We start from the raw sequence: 13,955 nt of genomic DNA, 5'->3' as shown, positions 1-13,955 counted from the left end.
CCAAACCCCAGCTTCCCACACAGCTCTGCCCAGTGCAGAGAGCTGTCAGTGCAGGGGCACAGAAGGGACCTCTCCAGTGCCCCATCTGAGATACTTCACAGCCTTTAGAACTATCTGGAGATGTTCTTGAAGGATTTATCAGGTATTTTTGGAACATAACTGGGGTGAAGGGAGGTGACTGCTTTCCTGGATGTGAGGGGAAACCTCTCTGCTCTCTTTTTGGCTGTGCTATCTCCATGGTGGTGACCTAATGAGTCCCCTGATGACACAAGCTGAGGTCACAATGGGAAGCGCTGCATCACAGGGAGGTCTCCCTGGTGCCACGGCAGAGCTCTCACTTGCCTGCAAGACCTGGGCACTGCTGGGCACTGCTCACTCACTCCCCACCGCTGCCCTTTGGAGCTGCTCCACGGCAAGGTGTGGGGACAGGAGGCAGCTGGGCCACGCTGGGGCCACTTGCTGGCAGGCAGAGGAGCAGGGAGACATTGGAGAGGAGATCTGGGTGACGAGATGGGAAGTGTCCTTTCTCCCTGGAAGGAGAGGTGAGCCAAGGGCAAGGGGAAAGCAAAATGGAGAGCTGCTGGACACCATCAGCCTAGACCACAGTTCCTTGTTCCCAGCAGTCCTCTGTCTCTCCACAAAGGGTAATGGCTTCAGAAACTCCTTGCTGAGGTGTCGCTCAGCGACTGTTAATTCCAAAAATGGTTGTGGGTCCTGAGCTGTAGGGGTGGCTGGACAGGGTGGGGGCTGCCACAACAGCCTGCCTGAGGGTCCCGCCTTGCTCAGGGGACAATGTGGCAGCCAGGACTCCTGCGTCCTGGGGATGGCGCTGCCCTGAGGCCCAGCTATCTCCCCTCCTGGCAGGGGGCAATCCATGGCCAGGCTTCCCTGGGAGTGGGTCCCCCTTTGGCATCTGGCTCTGGCAGGAAAGGGGTCCTGCGTCCTGGAGCTCCCATGGGCCTCTCAAGAGCTGAATATGTCCATGCTGGAAATGAAACCTTCACCTTTTAATGACCCCAAGGCATCTACTTGTTTGGGAGAACCTCTCTTTCTTCCCCCCGCATCCTTTTATGCTTCCAACTTGGCAGAGCATGTTTTGGGCTCAGAGAGGTTGTGCTCCAATGGCCACAGCCCCTGTCCTCCTGCAAATGGGGGTCAGACCTCTGCACCCAAAAGACAGCCTGTTTGGGGGAGCAGCTTGGACACAGGTGGGGGTGCCATCGCCACCCCACAAGTCCCTGCTGACCCCAAGCCTGTTTCTCGGAGCTGTGGGGGGCAGTGCTGGGGGCAGCCCAGCAGGGCCATCTCCTGCAGAGTGATGCACCAGGTCCCAGCCCGGCCCCACAGAGAGCAGCCCCTGCCTGGCCACGGCCCAGCCCTGCTGGGTGCAGCGCGAGGGCTGCCGAGCCCCAGGGCTGCTGCCCACAACATGGCACCCTATTCTGGGGGGGGGGGGTTGGGTGCAGAGGGGAGGGGCTGCCCGCTGGGTCACACAGGGCCACAGCGTTGCCATGGCATCGCCCCCAGTGCTGCCCTCCTAGTGGCCAGCAAGGGGAGAAGGGCAGGCCGAGTTGGACTGATGGTTCCGTCAGCCAATGGGAGTGCAGCAGGCTGCTGGGGGCCTCACCAGGGCCCTGCCCCAGGCTCCCTTTTGGCCTGAACAGTGCGTTTCCAGGGCTCGCAGAGAGGCTGTCCCCACGGGACCCGCCGGGCCCCAGCCGCTGCGGCTGCTCCAGGCCTCTTGCTGGGCCAGAGCCCTGTGGCCCTGGCAGCAGCCGGGAGGGTGTTTGCAGAGCAGCTCTGTGCTGGGAGCTGCTGGGCTCCTGCAGGGCCTGGGCAGCTGCTGGGCGGCCAGTGCTGCCCTAGCTGGTGCCATTAGCCCTGCTCCCAGGCCGGGCTGCAGAGCTGCTGAATCCCGGCTCTGCTGGTTTCCCCCGCTGAGATGCCCTGGCCGCAGTCCTTGCCCGTGTCTCAGAGTGTCAGGCCCCAACCAGGAGAGTGCTTGTTGTCCTGGGGGTGTGGAGGATTTGCTGGGTGTGTTCAGCACTGGGGCAGGAACCAGACCGGTGAGTTGTGGCAAGGCTTCTCCCTCTGCCTGGGCCATGAGGCCCTGCTGTCTGCAGCTCCATGGTCGCTGCTCCCATGCAATCCTCCTGTTAGGAGATGTTTCCCAGAATTGCTTGCAGGCCTTTCTGCAATTGCTAAGTTTCATGGGCCAGGTGTAGGTCCTACCTAGGCAGGAGCTGATGTGCTCTTGGGGCAGGCAGTAACTGGTGTGTAGTGGGTGTTTTGCTGCACTGTAATCATTGCGAGGCTCCGGGGTGAGTCCGGGCGGCCACTCAGGAGCTGGCTGAGCCTTGGGGGAGGCAGGGGCAGCTGCATGCAGCAATAGCCGCATGGCCGGGCTGTGGGCAGGGAGGTCATGACTGTCTGCAAGAGCTGGGCTAGGAGATCCCCAGTGTCAGATCAGCTCTTGGTCAGTAGCTGCCAGGCCAGCAGGAGACACATGGCTCGGCTGTTGATGGTGAGGTCACTTCTGCCTGAGCAGCTGATAAGCCAGGATTTGTCTCACGGCTGGGGAAGTTGTCATGAGGTAACTGCTGTCTCAGAGGCTCGTAGGCCAGTGACAGGCACAGGGCTGTGCAGGGGACTGTGAGGTCATCTCCTTCTGAGTCCCTGATAGGCCAGCAGCAGGCCCTGCCTGGGAAGTCCCTTGTGAGGTCACTGCAGACAGAGCAGCTGGCAGGCAGCAGCTGGCACCTGGCTGGGAACTGACTCTGAGGTCCCTGCTGTCCCAGCAGCCTCGAGGGCTGCAGCAGGCGCCTGGCTGTAAAGGTGCCTGTGACGTGCCTTCTGGGTGAGAAGCTGATTGGCCAGCAGCAGGCTGTGAAGTGGGGAATGTGCTGGTGAGGTCAGCTGTGTCAGTATGTGATAGGCTGTCAGCAGGCCCCTTGCTGGGAACTGACTTGAGGTCATTTCCTCCAGAGCAGCAGGGAGGCCAGCAGCAGGCCCACGGCAGGGACAGTGTTTGTGAGCTCAGCTCTGTCTCAGTGCCTGGTAGACTGTGTGGAGGCACATTGCTGGGAGAGTCGCTGTGAGGTTGCTTCTTTCTTCAAGGTTCACACTTGGCTAATGGCTTGGGTACTTGCTGGTGAGGTCACTTGTGCCTGCGTGCCTGATAGGCCAGCAGCAGGCAGATGGGTGTGGAAGTTGCTTGTGAGGTCTCCTTGGCAGAGGACCTGGTAGGGCAGCAGCATGTTGGTGGCTGGGGAAGGTATTTTGAGGAAACTTGTGTCTCTAAAGCCACAGGCCATCAGCAGGCACCTGGTGGGGGCATGCACTTGTGAGTTCACTTCTGCCTGAGCAACTGCCAGGCCAGCAGCTGCTGGTGGTGAGGTTCTGGGTGTGGTGAGTGTGCCCAGAGGAGGGATTGACACCTGCAGATCTCTACAGCAATACAGAAATGCAAGTATGTGCAAAGCTGATAGGCCAGCACTTGACTCCTGTGTGGGGTCAGTGGTTGTGAGGTCCTGTCTGCCTGAGTACCTGAGAGGCTACCAACAGGCACAGGGCTAGGATGTAGGTTTTGTGGTCACCCCTGTCCCTGCAGGTGATTGGCCAGCAGCAGGCACATGGATGTTGATTGTGAGGTCCCTTCTGCCCAAGTACCTGACTGGATAGCAGCAGGCACATGGCTGGGTCACGTCCATCAGGAAGCTGAAAGGCCATCGGCTGGTGCCTGGGCTTGGATGTTGTTTGTGAGGTTCTTTGTGTCTGATCAGCTGATGGGCCACTAAGAGGCTGATGAGTGGCAATGTTAGGATGAGATGAATTATGTCTTGGAAGTTCCTAAGCTACTAGGAGGACCCTGGCTGTGAAGATGACAGTGATGTCATTTCTTTCTCTGAAGATGATGGTCCAGCAGCAGGCACCGGGGTGTGGAAGTGCCGGTGAGGTCACCTCTGTCTGTGCAGCTGAGAGGCCAGGAGCAAGTACACAGCTTGGATGTTCTTTGTGCAGTTCCTTATAGCGGAGCAGCTGATAGGCCAGTACCAAGTACATGGCAGTGAAGGTGACTGGTGACTGTGAGGTGACTGCAGTATCAGCTCTTGATAGGCTAGCAGGAGGCCCATGGCTTGGATGTTGATTGTGAAGTCACCTCTGCTGTAGTAGCTGACTGGATAGCAGCAGGCAAATAGCTGGGTCATGTCCATCAGAGAAGCAGAAGGACCAGCAGCAGGCCCCTGGGCTTGATAGATGATTGTGAGGTGACTTCTCTCTGAGCAGCTGATAGGTCAGCCTGTGGCTCATGCTGAAGGTAATTGTTTGTGAGGTCACTTGTGCTGGAGAATGTGGTAGGCAAGCAGCAGGCTCACAGCAGGAGGATGTGCTTCTGAGGTCACTTGTGCCTGAGGACCTGATTAGACAGCAGGCACAGAGCCTGCTGACGCAGAGCCTGCAGGCACAGAGCCCTCGCCCTGCTGGCAACACTCTTCCCAGTGCAGCCCAGGAAACCACTGGCTTTCTTTGCCACGAGGACATGTTACTGCCTCATGCTGCTTCATGTGTCTACCAGCACCTACAGGTCCTTCTCTGCCAGCTGTTTTCCAGCTGGTCAGCACCCAGCATGTCCTGGTGCATAGGGTTACTCTTTCTCATGTGCAAGACATTGCATTTCCCTTTGTGGAGCTTCATGAGGTTCCTCTGTGCCCATTTCTCCAGCCTGCCGAGGTCCCTCTGAATGGCAGGGCGGACAGCTGTTGTATCATGGCTGTACTGTAGGAGAAGATTGTGTCTCAGAAGCTTGTAGGCCCTTAGGAGGCACAGGACCATGCAGGGGACTGTGAGGTGACTTGTGTCTGCAGGTGATGGGCCAGGAGCAAGCACAGGAGTTGGAAACTGTCTGTGAGGTCCCTTCTGCCTGCATGCCTGATAGGCCAGCAGCAGGCACATGGGTTGCATTGTGATTGTGAGGTCACTTCTGCATGAGTACCTGACTGGACAGCAGCTGGCACATAGCTGGGTCATGTCCCTCTGAGAAGGTGACCTGCCAGCAGCAGGCATACAGAGTTGGAAGATGATGGCGAGAGTACTGGTTTCTGAGGGGTTGATGGGCTCCAAAGCTCAGAGGCCAATCTGAGGCACATGTCCATGAAGGTGACGTTGAGGTCACTTCTGTTTCTGCCAGTGATGGGCAAGGAGCAACAGTCTGTGAGGTGACTTGTGTCTCAGCACCTGGGGTGTGATTTTTCTACCTGTGTGGTTTGCACATCTAAGTAGGTGGTTCCATCCTCTCCAGTCTTTCTTTCCTGAAGCTCAGACATGTACATTTTGCCCTCAGGGGAACTGAATCCCACCCATGACTGTTAAACCCATGCCCTGTGTTCATCCAGAGGACAGCAGGGAGGGTTTTCTCCTGTTGGCTTGCTCCCATGCCACAGGGGCTCTTCAGCTGGAATTTGTCTCCCCTTGTTTTGGACAACCGCCATTGGGAGGTCCGTCCACTCTGGCTCGTACAGGCTTCTCTTACAGCTGACAGAGGGTCTCAGCCCTTTTCCGGGGTAATTCATCCTTGCAGCACTGTGAACTCACCTGGCTCCTTCATCCTCTTGGCCTCTGGGAGCCCGATCAGCCCAGGAACAGCCTGGCTGTTAGCTTACTCATGGACTCTCCTTTAGAGATGAACCCCCTCTGAGGTGAAATCCCAAGCATGGTTCTGAGGCTAATTTGGACAAAGGTCCCCTCTTGCATTGAGGTGTGGAAAAAAACAAGTGAGGTTCAGTTCCTTCTAGGGTCATGCAGCTCTGTCCCAGCAGGCCTTGCACAGTTAAACTCACCCACCCATCATCAAACTGTACATTAGAGCCCACTATATAACACCCCCCCTCCCCTTCCTGTAGCTGATAATAAGCATCATGCAAAACTTGAGCATCATGTAACACTGAGCTGCCACTGAGGAGGAGGAGGAGATCTAGGCGAGGAGCTTTTTGCTACTCAGTGGCAGGTCCGCTGCAGAGGGGCGAGTCCTGAGCAGGGTGGCCATGCGCCGTGCCTGCCTGCCGGCTGGCCGCGGGCTGGTGGGGTGGCTGCAGCAGAGGTGCCCTCACAATCAGCACCCAGATGGGTCCCTGTCACCTGCTTCACCCCCTCCCTTCCCCTCCCCAGGGCTGTCATTGCTGCTGGTGGGCTCTCTGAGGTGCTGGGTGACATCACAAAGCCTGCTGGCCAGCACATCTGCTGAGGGCCAATCAGGCAGCTGCAGTGGAAGTGACCTCACAATCAACACTGCAGCCATGTCCCTTTTGTCTGCCTCTCCCCATCCTCCTGCCTGTGTCCCATCTGTCCTGGGATGAGTGGTGGTGTGATGCCCTTCTTGTCCTCCAAATGGCCCCTTTCAAGTGCTGGCCAGTGAGGTTCCTGTAAAAGAACTGACCTCACCATCAACATCACAGCACTGTCACCTTTTCCTGCCTCTCCCCCTTCCCTCTCCTGAGTCCTTGTCTCTTCTGGATCCCGCATTCAACATCCCAGCCACCTCCTCTTTACTGCCATCTCCCTCTCCCCTATCCCGTGGGATTACACACATGTGTTTGGACAGCTCACATGGCAGGATTGAAACCAGCTCCTGAGGAAGGCAGGCTGGGACAGCAAGGAGGTGGAGGGGTGCTCTATGGAAAGGGGTGGCTGGAGTGCGCAGAGCTTTGTCTTGGAGATGGCGACGAGCCTCCAGAGCACTGGAGAAATGGACCATAAGGCAGGTGGAAAATGGGCTGGACCATCAGGCCAGAATGCTGTGATCAGTGGCACTGAGCAACATCGCCTAGTTCCCCCTGCACAGAGCAGGGGGTGGGACTAGATGATGCCCAGAGGTCTCGTCCACCCTAAGTTCTGTGATTCAGTGACTCTTTCCCTGGAGAGCTCTGTAAAGACAGAAGAGGCAGAGGCGGAAGAAAAGGCAGAGAGGCAGAAGAAGAGATAGGAAATATGTCTATTTGAATACAGTTGTTCCTCAGAACAAGGTTTCTTCATTCAGACAATGTTGGTAGGAAATGTATTGGGAATGAATAAATCTAAGTGTATATATGTATATAATAAATGTATACAATAAAAAAGAAAGAAAAAATTCATTGCAATTGATAAAAAAAATTTTGAAGTTGTGGAGTTGAGGATTTTTTTCAGTTCTTGTATAGAGTTACCTTTCAAACAGGTTTCACCTTATGACTAAAAGTTGGCATTCAGGCCTTTATTCATTTGCCCACATGCAGGAGCAATTTCTACCTGAGGTACCTTGGGGTGGCTGTGTTTCCATGTGGTGCTGGGAAATGTGACCCAGGACCTACGAGAACCTTTCTAGAGCATTGGCTGGTCACCGGGAGAAGTCTCTCAAGACCTCTCTGGGGCACATCTTATTTCTCTTCCTTGACTAGAAAGGGAAGTCCAGACACTTGTGTTAGACATAGACATGTGCACTAAAATGGCCTGGTATCGTGTGAGATCAGCCTCATCCCTGTTGTCACCTCAAATGCAGTAGCACTTCATTTACTATGCAGGGAAGGAAACGGGAGTGTGGCTAGACGGTGAGGAACTCCTTTCAGACATCACTCTACCACAGCTATGCTGAGGTTTGTGCAGATTTGGCCATCCAAAGATACAGCATTTCACTGAAGCTGGTCACCCTGTTTGCCTCTATCAGTCCAGAGAGCACAACACCTCAGAGTGTGACTCGCTCTGTGCAAAGAGTGAGGAGTAGCTTGGACAGCCCTGGGCAGGGGGTGGTTTTGGTGCACTGGACTCTGTGCAAGACACAAAAATATCTGTTTTAATGGTACAGGCCTGATTATAACAGAAAAGTCTAGAAACAGTCAATAAAAAAATGAAATGAGGAAGAAATGAAGAAATGATCCAAAGAGAAGGAATGTTTGGTTACAGTTTCCAGGTTTCAACCTTCTTTTTGTTCTTCTAGTCCTTCTTTGCTTTGTTTTCTTTTCTTTAATATAGTGGTCTTTTATGGGGATTTTGTGGGGTTTTTTTTGTTTGTTTGTTTTTTTGTTTGGCATCTCTTGCAACGTCCAGGTCCTTCTCCTCAGGGTCACTCCTCTACTTGTCAAGTCCCAGCCTGTCCTGATGCACAGGCTGTTCTGCCCCCCTGATACAGCACCTGCCATTTCTCCTTGTACAATGTCATGAAGTTTCTCTCAGCCAAATCCCCAGGTCTTTCAAGACTCCTCGGGCTTTGTACCACTGTTCTCCACCCTTTGAGCCAGGTGGCCTCCAGCTCATTTCCCACACCCTCCATTGCTTACTCCTCCTCCCACCTCTCCCCAGTTTGGCTACAAAGAAGTTATGGAAGACCATGTCAAAGGCCTTCCTACATTCAAGGAGTGCATGCACTGCACTCCCCTTGTTCACACAGCCAGTCATCCCATCACTGAAGGCAGTGAGATTGGTTGGGCACAATTTGCCCTTGATGATGTCATGCTGGCTGTTCCCAACCCCTTCATGTGGCTGGAACCAGCTCCAGGAGGATTTGCTTCTCAGGGACTGAGGTGACGTTGACCAGCCCATCACTCCCCAGATCCTCTTTCCTGTCCTTCTTGAAGATGGATGTAATGTTTGGCAGGCAGGAGGGGAGGGCCAGGGGCCGGGCAGTGGCTGTGGGACTGTGCCAGCTCCTGCTGCATCACTGGTCCCTGCGGTGTGGAGAAGAGGGACCGAGGAGGAGGCAGCACGGGGGTGGTGGCAGGTCGGCAGGGGCAGGGACCAGTGGGGGCTGCAGCGAGGGGTCGTGGCCGGTGTTTCAGCAGCAGTGGCTATCGCATTCACTTCACAGGCCAAACTCTCGCACTGAGCCCAGGCAGAAACAGGCCCTGTCCCTGGTGCCCGTGCCACCCTCCCAGCAGGATGGGGACGTACAAGGAGCGTGCTCTGCCTGTTGTGGTGATCAGGGCAGCTCCCCAAGGAGCACAGCTTTGCCTGAGGGACCTCATGGTCCTCCAGCACAGCTGGAGCAAGAACAAGAGCTGGTGGGCCAGGCCTGGGAGAGCTTCTCTGGCAACTTCTCTTTTGCAGTGGAGCGGTGAGGAGCGGTGTGGCTCCCATCTGCACCCCATCCCTGCACCTGTGCAGCCCCGCTGCCCTCACCATGCCCCAGTGACCCCGCTGTGCAGGCCCCGTACAAGGCAGGGTGCATTCAAGGGCAGGGAAACGTCCCCCTGGCACAGTCCCTGCGACAGCCTTCGGTGCCCCGTCCCCCACAGCCCTCCTGCTTTGGCAGCCTCCACAGTTTCTGCACCTTGCCCAGCCCTGGCCATGTCCCACGCAGGGGTTAGCACACAGCCGTCCCCAGGGCCTGCTGGGGTCTGGGCCAGCAGAGAGGCTGGCTAGGCCTGGCTCTTGCCCTCCATACAGGCACTGAGCCCAGCAGGAACGAGCTGGCCACACAGCAAAACTCGCCCATAAAACTGGGCTGTGCAGCCAGGGCTGCAAATGGCCTCCACTCTCCTGCACCCGGCATGTCTTGCTTCCCCTCCACGAGACCTGGCTCTGCCCCACAAACCCACCGCTGTGTGTCCTCACCCAGGGAGGGCATCAGTGCTGGCCTGCCTGGCCACTCCTGGAGCCTCCCCTGTGCTCCCCGCAGGGCCCCGAGCTGGCGGTGCTGCTCTGCAGAGCGAGCGGGCTGAGGTGCCCCAGGGCCATGGGGTGACTCTGCATTGGCCGTGGTGGTTGGGGCGAGAAGAAGACCCACCTGGACGGGCATCATTGCACCTGACAACCCCCTACCAAGGGGTCTGTGGCTGTGGATGATGCTCTGAGCAATCACAGGGCATTTCAAATGCCTCAGGCTATGTTCAGGTGAGTCCCTAGATTGAGTCCAGGGTTTTTCAAGGAAGGTGACATGAACCTTATGACAGGGCAGACAGTCCCAGGCATATACCGCTTAACCCTTCAGCACCTCCAGGAGCACTGGACACCCACAAGTGAGAGCTGAATGCAGCCCTCATTCCCTAACTCAGCACCCAAAAGAGCTCACTGCCTTGAGCGCATGGAGAGCCCCCAGAAAGCAGCAGTCAGTTTTCAGGGTGAAAGCCCTTGAGTGAATTCTTGGCTCCAGCTTTGGAAGAAGAAACCAACTTTCAAGCACAGCACTGAGGAAACAGTGTTTTATTAGAGACCAGCCAGCTCTGACACAGTGACAGACATATTCACAGAAGGCCTCTGGGTCAGACAGACAGGCTTTGTGCCTCTGGAGAAGGGGGATGATTTAAATACTTCTGTACAAGCATGATTATCAGATACAATGCCCAAAGCACAAGAGTTGTCTGAGATAAATTCAAGTCACTTACAAAGAGGGATGGGCAGCTTGCAGCTGCTGAACTGGTACCAGCTGAATCAGTTTCCTCAGTGCCTCCTTGAGCTCCTTGTTCCTCATGCTGTAGATGAGGGGGTTCACTGCTGGAGGCACCACCGCGTACAGAACAGCCACCACCAGATCCACAGCTGGGGAGGACATGGAGGGGGGCTTCAGGTAGGCAAACATGACAGTGCTGATAAACAGAGAGACCACGGCCAGGTGCGGGAGGCACATGGAAAAGGCTTTGTGCTGGCCCTGCTCAGAGGGGATCCTCAGCACAGCAGTGAAGATCTGACAGTATGACAGAACAATGAAGACGAAACACCCAAAGCCTAAACAAAGACTAACCACAATAGCCCCAACTTCCCTGAGGTAGGAGTCTGAGCAGGAGAGCTTGAGGATCTGGGGGATTTCACAGAAGAACTGGTCCACTGTGTTGCCTTGGCAGAGTGGTATTGAAAAGGTGTTCGCAGTGTGCAGCACAGCAGTGAGAAAACCACTGCCCCAGGCAGCTGCTGCCATTTTGACACAAGCTCTGCTGTCCATGATGGTCTCATAGTGCAGGGGTCTGCAGATGGCAGCAAAGCGGTCATAGGCCATGACAGGGAGGAGAGAATACTCGGCTGCAAACAAAAACGCAATCAGGAAGACCTGGGCAGCACATCCCGAGTAGGAAATGGCCCTGGTGTCCCACAGGAAATTGGCCATGGATTTGGGGACAGTGGTAGAGATGGAGCCAAGGTCGAGGATGGAGAGGTTGAGGAGGAAGAAGTACATGGGGCTGTGGAGGTGGTGGTCACAGGCTATGGCTGTGATGATGAGGCCATTGCCCAGGAGGGCAGCCAGGTAGATGCCCAGGAAGAGCGAGAAGTGCAAGAGCTGCAGCTCCCGTGCGTCCGTGAGCGCCAGGAGAAGAAAATCATTGAAGGAACTGCTGTTGGACATTTGTTCACCCTCGGTACAGCGGACTGTCCAAGGAGCAAAAGAGATTGAGAAGTTAGGAGACAGTTGTCAAGTAAAAAAAAAAAAAAAAACCAAACAAATGTTCCAGTTTTCATCCAACCCCCCATTTTGAATCCCCCCATACTGCATCTCTCTTTGCTGAGAGGATCTTTGTGCAGTTGTCTTGTCTCAGCTCCACTTTGCACTGGCTGAGTGTGCTGTGAGGAGCAGAGGCCTCTGCTCATGGGCTGCAGAGGAGTCAGTCCTGCTGTGCAGTGGTGGGAAGGAGGGAATGGAGTTGACTAGCTCTGACATACAGAATTTCTGCCGTGCGAAATCCACTCCTCATGCGGAAGGCCTTTTCAGCATCTTCACCACCAGTTCTAAAGAATGAGGTTTCAAGAAACAGAGTTTTAGGGATTTTTTAATATATATATATTTTTTCTTTTAGATGTCCTTGTTACCCCTGGGGAGTGTTCCTCAAAGGTAGAAATCTTTGGCATTTCTACTGAGTCCTGAGAGAAAAGGGTCCACTATCACTTGGTGCAGAGTGAGGACGCCTAGTCTGCCTATTAGCCTTGATGCCAGCTGTCCTGGCTTCTCACCTCTTTGAGCTGGAGGATGATCACACTCACACGTTGCCTTAGAAAGAATCCAGCCACTGCTGAAAGCAGAGATGTCCAGTTTCAAGGCGCAGATCTCCAAGCTTCTCACTCTTTCTCAGAGCACCAGAGGGAGGTCTCCACACTCCCCTTCTAGCCAAGGACACACAGGGCTCTTTTCAGATGCCCCTGTACAGCTGCCCACCACCATTTCCATACTCTTTGCATCTCCGCAGCTTCTTCATGGTCTCTCAGACCGCACAGAGATGCTGTGAGACAACTGAGGCCTTCTGGAGAGCAGCTCGCAGCCTGGCAGGATGTCCCAGGGAAACAGTCAAATGTCCTAAAGATGGTCTCTCCTTAAGGGAGGATCTGCTCTTTTCCCAACCCCATGGACTGCATCTCCTGCAGCCCCACAGGTCGGAAGGGGGTTGGGGCAATCTCCCTCCCCTGCAGACCCCTCTGTTGCACAGCTCACAGGGTCAGTGTCAGAACTGTAGCTGAACCCTCCCGACCCGAGGGAGCTCGAGAGCAGAGCAGGAGCAGCATGGAGGGGAAACAAGGAGCAAAACGATGATCCTGCCACCAAGGGAGGCAAGGAGAGAGAGACAGATGGGCACTCAGGAAAGTCTTCACCTTACCCAGCTGGGCATGCTGCCTCACAGACAGCAACATCGCTGGGCAGTTGCTCTCGGCTTCTTTGTTGGGCAGCATGAAATGGGCCTGTGGCAGGTGACATGCCCCTCTCCTCTGCTGGAGGTCTGGCTGCAGAGGAGGCAGACTCATGCCCTGGACCCCATGGCTGTGAGGACAGAGGCTCTGCTGGGTGGAGGGGAGACACAGGGGGCTTGCTCAGAGGAGGCTGTCTGCATTGCAGGGACTGACCATGGCCACAAAGGTGCTGCTGGAGGTGGAGCTGAAGGGGCTTGCTGAGGTTTCTCACAGACCTATTAATTTCTCAGAGTAAAGGTTTAGGACTCTCAGGTCCTTACCAAAACAAAACAAAAAAAAGCAAAACTCCCCCCCCCCCCCCGCCCTTTCCTTCACTCTCTGCCAAAATTAGGGACCTGAAAGCACAGACACTAGAAGGAAAGCTCCTTCTCTTTCAAGTAGCCCTGTTCCTGACATTCCTCTTGAAAAGCTGGGTGTTGCTCCTCCCACCCAAAGCTTTGTCCTGCAGCACCATAGGGAGCTCCCCGGGCAGGCGGAGTGCTGATTCTTGCAGGCAGCAGAGTCACTGCCCTGGGCACACAGCACCCTGGGGCGCAGGGACACTGCTCTGAATTACAGCCCTGGGCAGACCTGTGTGCACACCCCGGCTTCACACCTGTGCAGGGTCCCTGGGAGAAGGGAGCAGCATGCCCTGTCCCTCTGCCTGTGTGTCAGGGAATGCCTCCTTTGAAGCAGCTCCTCCTCTGCTTATGCACCGGAGGAGCCGTGAGAATGAGCCTTAAAAAGCCTATCAGTCATGGGATGGGATGGATTCAGAAGTCCCCTCCAGGAACCTCAGTAGCATTGCCCTGCAGCCAGAGACTTACCGTAAAAAGGGCTGTGAAGATTTCTCCCACAAGCAGCTCTCCTCTCTCCTCCCACTCCACACTGCCTCTCACTTCTCTCTGCCTTCTCTCATCTCATGTCAGCAGCAGCAGGCAGTGCCCGCAGCCCTGCTGCTCTTGGCAGAGGAGCTGCTCCTGCACACAGCTGTGTCTGGGCAGTGCTGCCAGGTTGCCATGAGCTCCCTCCATCCCAGGAGCCTGGCCCCACTCAGGAGCAGAGGCCCAGCTGAAGGCCTGACTTTCTCTGTCCCTTGTGCTCCCTCCTCCTGGGAAATGTTCACTGAGGTAAACCAAAATAATCACTGATGCTCCCTCTCTAAACAGTGTAGAGAGAGTGATTCTAGCATTGCAATTTGTTTCATCAGTGGATGGTTATCTGCAAGAGGTGGAAATGTCCCACTCAGGAAGCCCCTATCCCCATGTCTTTACTAGGCAGGACACCTAGATGGGGACAAAAGCAGAGCTTGTTTTCCCATTGTTCAAGTATTGTTTCACATGAGT

The sequence above is a fragment of the Dromaius novaehollandiae genome, unplaced genomic scaffold (genome assembly GCF_036370855.1).
Source record: "Dromaius novaehollandiae isolate bDroNov1 unplaced genomic scaffold, bDroNov1.hap1 HAP1_SCAFFOLD_41, whole genome shotgun sequence".
In the NCBI taxonomy this organism is placed as follows: Eukaryota; Metazoa; Chordata; class Aves; order Casuariiformes; family Dromaiidae; genus Dromaius; species Dromaius novaehollandiae.
The sequence above is the reverse complement of the archived record's forward strand: the minus strand, read 5'-3'. Positions refer to the sequence as shown.